We start from the raw sequence: 12807 nt of genomic DNA on the forward strand, positions 1-12807 counted from the left end.
CATGGCAAACTAACCATTGCTGAAAGCCTGAAACAATTCAATAGCAAGGAACTCCAATTCTACACGTGAACATGAAAACTGTGTAAGCCAAATTCACTTTCTCTTTGTGAATTTCCAAATCAAAAGAAGCCTCAAGAAAACCAGAGCTAATGAAAACTGTGTAAGTCAAATGAATGCATTTCAGAGCCAAACGCAATATGAATTTAATTGACAGAGCCAAAAGCAAGGAGCATATTGACCAGACCATTCATCAATACGTCAACATCAACCAGCAACAAGGATGATAACAATTAACACAGATTAATTTAATTGACAGAGCCAACGGTAAATGCATGAGGAAGAACAAAACCAATGAATTGAAGTGATATCCCTAGACCCTAGTGCAGAAAATTACCAAAGGCTTTAAATCTGACCCTGTCATAGCTTTGATTTCCTCCAAACTTTACCATTCAATCAAGATGTTACTCTACTAACAGTCAATTACATCACAAGATGTCAATTCTCTTTGTGAATTTCCAAATCAAAAGAAGCCTCAAGAAAACCAGAGCAGTCATCTTAGAGTAACACACATCTAAGTGTGAGAGCACAGTCAAATGAATGCATTTCAGATAGCTCAATTCAAAAATATGAGTAACACACAAATAGATGCAGAAGCCGCAGAACACATCATAAACAAAATCTGAATGAATCTGAAACTCAAGCAAAAGGAGGAATCTCAAAAATTGATCAGACAATGTTCACAAATTAGACCTTATAATGTACCTCAATAACACTGGCCAGAGTGCATATCAACTTTAATCATCTAAGTGGACAGATTCTTGAGATGTTATCTCTACAAAAAAAAGATATATATTAACCAATGTTGAAAATATGAATCAAAATACACAAGAGTAATAATATAGATACGAGTAAATTTACCTTTCTCCAATCGATGGATCTCATCAAGGTCCTCTTCAGAAAACAAGTGGAGGGCCTTTCCTTTCAACCAATCTTGCGTGCAAACAAGCGCTTCCACCATTTTGGGTGTTAGACAAGTACGGTAATCACTAACGACCCTTCCACCAGTGCTGAATGCCGACTCTGAAGCTACTGTAGATGCAGGAATAGCTAACACCTCTCGAGCTATGCTTGCCAAAATAGGATATCTAGTTAAGTTGGCTTTCCACCAACCTAAGATGTCAAAATCAACTTCTTTCTTGTAAGGCATTCGAGCTTCTTTTAGATATTCTTCAATTTCATTTTTAGAATCAGAAACATGCCCGGTTTCTTGACTGTAGTGGCACCAAATATCATCGTCATCCTTCTCATGCCTGGTTTCTAGTAGACTAGATTGAGAGTAATTTGTACCACCATATTGAACATAAATTTTTCTAAATTCTGACATCAATTTGTCCTTCAGGTGTTTAGCTTTTCCGGTGCTTGCATATAAAAGGTCAATATAAAATTCAGCAAAATGCAGTTTCGCACGTGGATCAAGAACAAAAGCAATCAATAGCAAGATATTTAAGGTGTCTGGATCTCCCCAATACTTGTTGAACTTAATTTTCATCTTGTTCGCTGTCTCCATGATGTACTTATTTGTACTACTCATATGCTTGTTGATCCCTTTCCCAATGGTGAACACCTCTGCCATATATGAAGCACTTGTCACATACAAAGATCCAGACAAACGAATTGTGGATTTATAAAACAACTCAAGCAAGGGAAGCACCGATTCAACATAGTCCCAATCTCCATCTGTTATTCCATGCGTTGTTTTCTCTTCCATTTCTCGACGAAATGTGACCTCTCGTATGCTTAACTTGTGAAAGGCCTTTCTATACTTCAAGGCAACCGTCAACATTGAATACATTGAGTTCCAACGAGTGTCAACATCAAGTACAACAGCACCTTTGTATGGAATTTTCTCATCAGAAGCACATATCATGAACTTTTCCAATCTAGATGGCGAGGATTTGACCCATTTAACAGCATGACGAATCTTTGAAATAGACCCTTGTTTATCCTCCTTCAAGCCAGATTTCACAATAAGGTTTAATACATGCGTGCAACATCGCATGTGAACATAATCCCCATTTAGGACGTGATTGTCCCAAGAACTCATCATGTTATGCAAATATCGAATCATTACATCATTTGCCTTGGCATTATCCACCGTTACCGTTAATATCTTACCATACAACCCCCAATCCCTTAAATAAGTGTCAACATATTTACCTAACATGTCTCCCGTGTGACCCGTGATTTGACAAAAGTTGATGATTTTCTTGTGCAGCTTCAATTCACGATCAACAAAATGAACGGTCAAACTCATGTAGCTTAAGTTTTGATTCGATGTCCATGTATCTGTTGTCAAACTCACTCTACCACAATTCTTCAAGACTTTTTTCAATTTCCCCAACTCCTCAATATAGAGTGCCCAGATGTCACGCCTCAATGTATATCGTGAGGGGATGTCGAATCGAGGCTGCAAGATAATCAACAACTTCCTAAATTCCTCATGTTCTACAAAGCGGAAAGGGAGCTCGGCACACACAAAAGTTCTCACTAATTGCGCTCGGCAAGCCTCTTGATCAAATTTTGAACAGCTTGGAGATGAAACAACTTGACCCTTTTTAACGATTTTTCTCCTTTTACTTGATTGGGTCCCTTGGGTGTCACCATTGTTATACTTAGTGCATCTTCCTAGATGATTCCACATACCACTTGTCCCACTAATTACAATGAGCTGAGGGCAATAATTGCATTTAGCCTTTTTCTTTCCATTTTGCCTTATGTCGGGTACCTCTGTGAAATGTTCCCACACACTAGACCGCTTGTTACTAGTGTTGCCAGTAGATTGAACATCATGTTCAGCATTAGATTCAAGTTCATGTGATAGTTCATTCGACACATTGAGGTTTGTATCTTGTGGCACTGTGAAGTCTAAGATATTATCTGACATCTGTATAACAAGAAAATGGACAACAGATCAGAATGTGACAGAAATAATGAAGACCATAACTTAATTAGCAGTGGTTAGAAAAATTCACAACGAAAACACCATAACTTAATTAGCTCCTATTTTCACACAACCAGTACCTAATTTTTTGGTTATCCAAGTCTTACAAGGACTGAATTGGCTATATATATAGTCTATGTGTTTTAATGATGAGTTAATGAAAGCTTCTAGCAGCAAGTTAAAGAAGCGCATAGGTTAGGACTTAAAGAATTCATTACCAAATAACATAATCCATAAACCACTATAATTCAAGTCTTTTAACCACTATAATTCCCAAGTTGGCATTAGGATACCCAATTTTTCCCAACTGGGCAAGTTCATTCAGTAATAGAACTTGAGTTCTTCATCAGGGAGTCGCATTACCAACTCTCTCAACACCAGATTGATGAAAGACAATTGTTTTAACCTGAACTAACATTTACACACAACCAAGTACCTAGACAAACATCCATTTCCTTTAAATTCCAACATATAACCAGTACCTAGACTAACATTGAGCCTGCACTTGACAACATAGAAAAGTGGCACCAAACTTGCTAAATTCAAACTAGACTAGCAATAGCTGCAAAGAAGAACTAGAAATCGAAGGAAATGAAAATGGTGAATTCAAAAACAAGCAGTGACATACTTAACCCAAAATCAATCATACTCAAAAACCAAAATCAATCATACCCAGAAACAAAAATTAAACAAAATCATACCTATAAACAGAAATCAAACAAAATCATACACAGAAACCAAAATCAATCATACCCATAAACTAATTTGTACCTTAGGTGAAGAGTTCGCATAAGAGTTCGAAGAAGAGGTGAAGATCGCAGAAAAAAAATGGTCTCTGAAGTAGAAGTGAGAAAATCGCAGAAGAGAAAAATGCTCACTGGTCGATGGTCGAGGGTCGCTGAAGTTGGAAAATCGCAGAAGAGTGAATTGAGTGAGGTGAAGAAAGCTTCGATATCACCATCACTGGTCCCTGAAGATGAGAAATTAGGGTTTAGAAATTGAAATTGAAATTGAAATTAGGGTTTAGAAAAGGGGTAACAAAGTTCACGTTGTGTCATTGTGTGAAAAGAAGTTTTGTGTGAAAACTGATTAATTGAGTTGTAGCTTGTAATGGTTCGGTTCGGATAATACCAGTTAATTGAATCTAATAAAAGTTCGGTTCGGTTAGTAAACCATCTTCAAATAACGGTTCAATTCGGTTAACCAATGAAATGGTTCGGTTAATTTTAATATGGTTCGGTTCGGTTAACCGGTTCAGATTGGTTTTTGGTTAACTTTGCCCACCCCTAATTGAGATAGTAAAATTCTTGGAAGAATATATTGAATCACATTCTTGTTGGGTTAACATCTTCTCTATTTGATCGATAAATCTATTTGAAGATAGATTAACACAAAAGAGTCAATAGTCGAGAACCACAACATAGATATCACTTCTCAACCAAAAAAACATAACAAATTAGGTGTATTAGTTGTCTCTCTTTTTTGGTAAACATGTGTCTAAATCAATTCACTTATAAGTTATAACACTTTAATGGTTTATGTGGTTTTGTGGTGACAAAAGAAATGATTTTGTAAAATTTATTTTAGTTAAATATCGTTTTTTTTCTTGAAATATAAATTTATGCTTGAGTTTAAATACCTAATGTAAAAACGTGTTGAACAAATAATATAAGTATAAAAATAATGTTTAGACTCAAAAACCATAAATCATAACTTCAAGTTAAATTCCCTAAAAAATAAAATCAAGTTAAATCAATTATAGAGACAATTAATTTTGTCAATCTTATAATTCTGATTGAATTTATCTCAAACTTACAAAAATCAGTTTGTAAGGTGAAAATTACCACCACTTAATAAACATATATTCAAGCTTTATCTCATCAAATGTAAGAGTATTACCACATCCTCTTATGTCCACGACTGGATATCTAAAGCACCAACCAAGTGTCTCGATCATAGTAATCTGATAGCATGTGGTCCAACCTATATTCGATAAATTTGATACCATTTTAAAATTTAATTTGAGCTTTAACTCGATCTTTCAAACAGATACTTAGATTGTAAGTTGTGACCGAGACTAGTAGAGAGGGTGGATTAACTCTTTTGCACCTGTTAGGTTATTCTTAACCAAGGCCAAATTCAAATTCGAAATGAGAATAAAAGCACAGTCAACAATATCTCTATCTCCATTTCAATAATACAAGCAATTTCCACTTTATCCATACTCCTTACTTTGTTTCCATTTTAAGTTTTTCAACTGTTTTTGCAACCACTCTTCCTCTACCTATGCAGAATTTTGTCCCAATATACAAAAAGCAGGGAATCAAAAGATAAGTGGTCTATATTAGCAAAATTTAACATTTTAGATTCATACAATAAATTATGTATGTGGTCTATATTAAAAATCACATACATCATTTATTAGCAAAATTTAACATTTTAGATTCATACAATAAATTATGTATGTGGTCTATATTAAAAATCACATACATCATTTATTGAATGAAACTGAAATGTCAATTTTCGCTTATAATAATGACCAAATGATGTACTATTTAGCATGACTCTTAATTACATGGGGAACATTTACTTATTAGAAAAAATTTGCTAATTGGAAAAAACTTTCAATGAGTAATGACAATTCCTTACGAAAATATACCGAGAAATAAACAAGTTTTGTATCGTCACAAGATCAAATTTATAGTATTTAGACACAAAAACATTTATCTCTAAAATGTCCTTTTATGTGTGTGCTTAAATATTGTACTCCATATTTGTTTTCAACCTCCCACAAGGGGACGATGTCATTTTCACAAGTACACATCAATAAATTCAGTTTTTAAAAAAGAAGAAAACATAAACCTTTCAAATCCTTTATAAATTCACCTCTACCCTCATTCATATTCTCACTTCAAACCTGCAAACATAGAGATTGATTCAATATTTTTTTTCTTTTATTTTTGGGTTAATTATGTTTTTGGTCCCTACAAAATTGTGACCTTGTAAGTTTAGTCCTTACTTAATTTTAATAGCATTTTTAATCCCTACAAAAAATTTCTGCACTCAATACTAGTCCTTACTCAATCCAAATTTGTTTAATTTATGCTTAAACTCTTAAGTTTTTCAACAATTTTTTACAGGCGTGTTAAGAACGTTATTAAAAGGTCCTCCGAAAAAAATATCGCAAAAATTTGATTTCTACGTCCATATTTTTGTTACTTATATCTTAAACTTTTGTCGTTTTAAAAAATTCATATTTAATTTATTTCATGTTAAAAAATTATAGATTTTAATAAATGAACCTTTCATAGTGTTCTAAACTTGTATAAAAAGAATCGTTAAAAAATTTAAGAGTTTAAGGATAATTAAACAAAATTTATTTTAGCAGGGACTAAAATTATAAGTAAATTTTTTTTTGGAGGGATTAAAAAAGCTATTAAAATTAAGTAATGACTAAACTTAGAAGGTCGCCATTTTATAGGGACCAAAAACATATTTAACCCTTTATTTTTTTAAAGCCGCTACCCTCCTTCTCTTGCTTCTTATTTACCACTTCATTTTTACCATTTCGTTGATTAATAATACTAAGGCTACCCAGCCTTATTTAAGCCTTCCATTTCTTCAAAACGTTGAGTTCAAAATCCAAAACAAAAAATCATATTAACTTCATCTTTTTCATTGGTTTCCTTAGAATCAAGAATGTTTTTATCCATAAATTTGTGTGAATTGGTTTCATTATCTCACCGATTCTTCTGTCATTCTTCTTTCCACATGAACATAAAGAGTTCCTTTTCATCTTTTCACTTTCTCCTATTACTTTATAAAACATTTGTGTTATTTGCATACTTTTACTCTAGTTTTGATTATTGTTCTATTTTTCATTTTATGTTGTACATGTTTTTTGTATAGATAATTTACAGATATTTTGATTATCAGTAGATTCAAATTTAGTTTTTTTTTTTTCTTTCAAATCTTTGTTATAGCCCACGTTTAAAAATTGTGAAAAAATTAATTTATTACATAGAGGGCTAAACAGCCAGCAAAAGAGACAAAGATTACACCTAAATTAATGAGGTATGGACAATCTCATTACATCCGACAACAAATGAACAAAATGAGTCGAACAAGACTCAAAGAATCTAAGATCACCATTCAAAAAACACTCATAATTTGCTAACACATCATGATGCTAATTAGCTTCACGAAAAGTTGGCTGAACAACATCCTCCCACTTCAAATAAAAGAACCAAATTACCTCAAAATAAATAAATAAATAAAAGAACTAAATAAAATAAAATAATTTTTTGAATTGTTTCGATTTTTTTTTTTAAAATAACTTAATTAAGAAATCAAGTCTAACTATACTAAATGAAATATTTCAACATATATTAAAAATTGTAGTAGTATAGTTTACGAATGTATGCAAATATATCAAAAGTAATAATATTTTTAAAATTGTCCCCGTGAGCATAGAGAGATTGTAATATATAGGAGACGAAATTTAAACCCCAAATTTCTCACTTATTCATATTATTAATTAAGGAGTGAATTTCTAATCGTTAGATTATTTGACGAAAAAAAAATTGTTCCTTCAAAATTTTGTATTCTTAAAATGGAAAGAATTTAAATCAATTCATTCTATATAACAAAGTGCCAATATAAGTTGTCTTTGGTATCTCGTTGGAACTATTTTGTGTTGATGTAGTTTTCAATTTTTTGTTTTGTTAAAGCATACTGGTCTACTCCCCAAAATTAATACTCGTAGATCAACTATATCGTAAACCAAACCCCATCAACAAGTACATTCAAAAATCAAGATTAAAATCGAAGTCTTAGAACATATTATTTATTAAGTCTACCATAAATTAGACCAAAATGTAAATTAGCTATACGTTCATTAAGGGTAAACATCATACAATATTTTTTGTCCTCTCTTGTAGAAATGTAGTTAAGCAATCACATGCACGATTGACTGCGACATTCTCACATACTCTTATAATACAAAGGTGTAAGAGTTCCTGAGAACATCTCTGTCAATTGTGTATGTAACCGTGTAACCCAATTCAAGTAAGAGATGATAAACATGTCGGATGGTGTATACCACTACTGGATAATTGGTTGATTTACATTTTACTATCATTTATATTATACTTTTTACATTATGATTTAAGACTTCGATTATATTTTGATTCATGAATATACTTTGTTTTGGATCTAGTTTACATTTCAGTTTTTCTACAATTGGTTTTGATTTTTGAATTAGACATGTAGTTTGACTTATTATTGTCTATAAATAAATTCATTTTGAAGTACTTTAGTTATAACCAACTATTTTAGATAAATTACTTTTTTATTTATATTTTTATGATTTCGCTCAAGTACTTATGTCACTTCTCTCACAACCTTTTCACGTTTAATGTGTGTGAATTTCACCATTAAATTTTTTAGAAAAAAATATAGAAAGATATGAGGATTACATTAATATATTGTATCCCTTTATAACATCATTCATTCCATTTCATAGGAACTCTTGCATGACAATTGACACACACCATACCAACTAGTCAAGGTAAAATTTGTATAATAATACAAATTTAGTTTATATATATTATTTGTACTTTAACTTATTTATACTATATAAATGAGAGAATCAATTAACTCAGTTTTTTACAATTTTTGGTGAAGATACGGTGTCCAATTCACTTGCGTAATTGCTTTTAATTCGATGTGTTGTTCCTACTCAGTGAGTGAGGCTACCCTCATGGGCCAAGAGTCTTTAACAATTTTTAAACTATTGAAAATACCCCCAACGACGATAAATTATTGTTTGATCCTGAACTGGAATTAATTGTCATTTAAAGTTGTGCCTCAAGTGAACAAACAAGAGTGCAAGAGTTGGAAAACATCTCGCAAACATGCATAAGTGACCTTTCTTATTCACTCATTGGCAAACATGTGTCTCAGATTGAAAGTGAGAATGATATGAATGGTGAATAATTTGTGATGTTTACTTGTGGCAATAATATGAACAATGATCTGCGACCAAAATTACAATGAACATTTGAAAGACAATTAATAGTGTTCAACAACGAACAATAGAGGTAATTTTGGAGTATTAGGTGTATGTGAGCAAATTATACCAAAAGAGCCCTTTTCACATATTTTTTTCCCATCAAAATGACCATTTAAATCTATTCTCACCTCAAAATCTATATTTCAAAAAAAATAAATATTAGCAAACAAACACAGACTCATTGACTGAAAAAAGATTAGAATAAGAAGAAGAAGAAGAAGAAATGTGGTTGATATCTGATTGTTTTTTCCAGTTTTCTTTCCACCACGTCTTTGGTTGTTTAAATCAGTTGAATCTGTATATTAAGTTTGTGGAATTAAAAGATTAGTTAGACGCCCACAAAAAACTAATTAAAGGCCAATTTGCATCTCATCTCATCAATAAAATAAGTTAAGAGTCCTGCCAAAAACAAAGATAAGAGACGAAAAAACAAAGTATATTTATTCCAACAAATTCTCTTAGATAGATGAGTTTTTGAGGGGAGGACTTTATGTTTTCTTTTTAAAGGTATGTTTGGATACAAAGAGTTTTTTTTTGGAGGATTAAATGTTCTATTTTATATTACAAACACTACAAAATATTTTTTTTAAAACCAATCAAGTTTGATTGAAGTCTAATAATAATATGATCATTTATCAAAGTTGTTTTTTCAAAAAAAATTAATCGTAAAATATATTTTAAAATACAACTTAACCCTGCAAAACTCTCCCCTTCAAAAATCAACTCTCAAACATACCCTAGAGTTTGTAAAGTTCTGTGCAAGTAAAATAAAGTGCAGAAATGTGAATGTGCACGAAAATTAAAGTGCAAAAAAGATAATGTGCAAGAAATTAAAGTGCTATTAAAAGATAAATGACTTGAAATTTAAACAAAGTAAAGAAGAAATGACATACTTAATCATGTGTAGATTATCTACGGTTGTTTATGTGCTAGATGTGATTTCAAAATGTTGATATATAAGACCAACATGTCATAACTTATACTTTTTACATCCTAAATTATATGTCATTTTAATATTTCTTCCGCCTCAAATGAATTTCAGTTGTGTGTTGTTCTATGGAAAATAATTAATTGTGTTTGATTTTAATCGTAAAATTTGTATTATTTACTAAAAACATCCTTATTAATTGTAATTAGTAGTAGCTAAGTGGAAGTAATAAACATAATTTTCTTCCACTAATTCTTACATCTCCCATATATATATATATATATATATATATATATATATATATATATATATATATATATATTCTTACACTTTTCTTAGAGACCACAGTGAATATTTCTTCACAAAATAATAAATTGGTTCCGGACGTAATAATAAAATAATATGCACGGTGGTGGAGCTTGAGAAAAATTTAGAGTGGGCCACTAAAAACTATAATACATAAATTAAATTTTAAAACAATATTCCGTACAAAAATAAAATATTTTTTTTTAACTCATATGGTACTCTGCATCCCATACACACTTTCTAATTTTCACAACAAAAGAACGTATGCAATTGTTTGAGACAATCTCCTGGGTCCTCCTTTTAAATTTGACAATGACATAATTGATAGCTAGCACAAATATGAACCGATGAAGAAACTTCCATATAATGAAAAAGAAACATTGCCCATGATTGGATATATTCTTCATTACAACACGAAAGAATCAACCATCAGCAATTGTTTGACAAATTGAGACCATATAACCAAAATTTTAAGAAAGGAATAAATAGAAATTTCTTCCACAATTCCACATGTGGGCCCCATTCACACGCATTCATAGCACTTTCATTCACTATAAATACCCTCTACTTCTTTTATACTAAGCCTTCATGATCCAATAAAAACCCAAACCCTAGACTTAAAACAAGGTGAGAGATTAATAATATTAGAGGAAATTTATCATTTTTTTGTGAGTATAAGTAATTCAAATATGGATGCAGCAGCTGGTGGTGGTTTCAAAAACGTTACATCTCCCACTCCTTATTTCTTTGGTGGCCTAGCTCTCATGCTTGCAATTATAACATTTGCATTAATTATCCTAGCATGCTCTTGTCAAGAAAATTCTTTATCTACAAACGCTGGTCGGAATGAAGAGAAAGCTACCAAGAATGTTGAAATGGTGGTGGATTTAGAGCCTAAGATTGTTGTAATTATGGCGGGAGATACTAATCCTACATACTTGGCTAAACCTGTGTCACCAACATGTCATAGTGAAGAAATGGTTTAGAAGTATGCATATGGTTTTTTTCATGGTTTTGAATTTTCGCCGTGGATTACGTACGATGCAAATATTACAAGAAAGTACATTTGATGCAGTCGAAAGACAATTGTGGTGTCATTTCATAAACATAAAAACCTCCCTATTATGTGGCCACAATTACGGTTGCAGACGACAATTTCAAACCATGAAAGTATTTCATGATTGCAATCATTGACAAAATGGAGAGAAAATAAATAGCAGAAAGATAACTCTCATTAATGTTTTATGCCTATTGACATTTATTTGTAATATTCTTTACTCATGTTCATTTTGTGGAGTCTTTTTTTTTTTGTTGGTGGCTGGGGTTTGAACCCCGAACCTTGCATATTTTTATGCACTGTCCATAACAACAGAGCTAAGCTCACGAGGACCATTTTGTGGAGTCTTATTAGAGTATGTGTATATATATATATATATATATATATATATATATAGGTGTGATGGTTTTAGATTTTGTAGGGATGGTTTTCAAAGAATTGAATTCAGTTTGTATATAATTTATTTGTATTTGAAATTATATTATCAGAATATTTTTTTTTTTTTTTGGTCCTCGTGAACTTAGCTCAGCTGGTTGGGACAATGCATAAAATATGCAAGGTCCGGGGTTCAAACCCCGGCCACTACAAAAATAAAATAGTTTTTTTTTTATGTACAGAATATATATATTTTTTAAAACTAATAATATACTACACATTTTTTTAGAAGATAAAGATTTAGGATTTATATTGGAAAGGGAATACAATATGTTTCAATAAATAGAAGACCGACCATAAGAGAAAGGTGTGTGCTTGTCAAAAAGGCAAAATATTCTAAGCTTGAATGAACCTTGATATGATCCAATATCACACACAATCACTTTGTTTGACAAGGTATGCATCTTCACGATAACTCAAACAGCTCACAGAATAGATTGTCAAAAATCAAATAATATACCTACACAAATACAATAAAAGAGAAGTCACATAATAATGCAAACATGTTTAAATCAGATTCAATGCAATCCCTACACAAACACAAGTAATTGCTGAGTCATATGTAGGCCCATTTGTTAAAAAAAAAATATTTATACAAAAATTATTTTGATTGATAGCTTTTGTTGAAAATCATTTTTTAAAAGAAGAGATAGATATACAATTTTTTTTTTTAATTTTAAACAAACAATATATCACACTTTTCTTTGGGGTCGATCCAACATATTTAAAGGTCTAACGTAAATTTAACATTGAGGTTTTTAAAATAAATAAACAAAGCAGTATAAGACTAAAAAAATAAAAATAAGAAAAATTAAATTTTAATAGGTCTTAAGTTCAAAGTTCAAACTTCGGTCCAAGAGAATATGACACTTTGATAACTTGGCTAATTTAGCTAAGTGACCATCTATGACTATTCTACAATATCATATAATTATAATTTAATTGTATCTTTCTCCGTCTTTTAGCACAAAATCTTGAGGCATGAAACCCTAGTTTGAACTACTTGC

The 12807-nt window shown here is 31.2% G+C and overlaps 1 pseudogene across 1 annotated transcript; it reads left to right on the forward strand.

Annotated features, from left to right (window-relative positions):
- The first annotated feature begins 10911 nt into the window (after positions 1-10911).
- LOC146899320 (protein GLUTAMINE DUMPER 5 pseudogene) lies at positions 10912-11824 on the forward strand (annotated as a pseudogene). The gene has a single exon (XR_015022115.1). The product of XR_015022115.1 is annotated as a protein GLUTAMINE DUMPER 5 pseudogene (transcript).
- Positions 11825-12807: the final 983 nt, after the last annotated feature.

Source organism: Medicago sativa, chromosome 8, assembly GCF_051527215.1.
Source record: "Medicago sativa cultivar Bolivia chromosome 8, Bolivia_mono, whole genome shotgun sequence".
In the NCBI taxonomy this organism is placed as follows: Eukaryota; Viridiplantae; Streptophyta; class Magnoliopsida; order Fabales; family Fabaceae; genus Medicago; species Medicago sativa.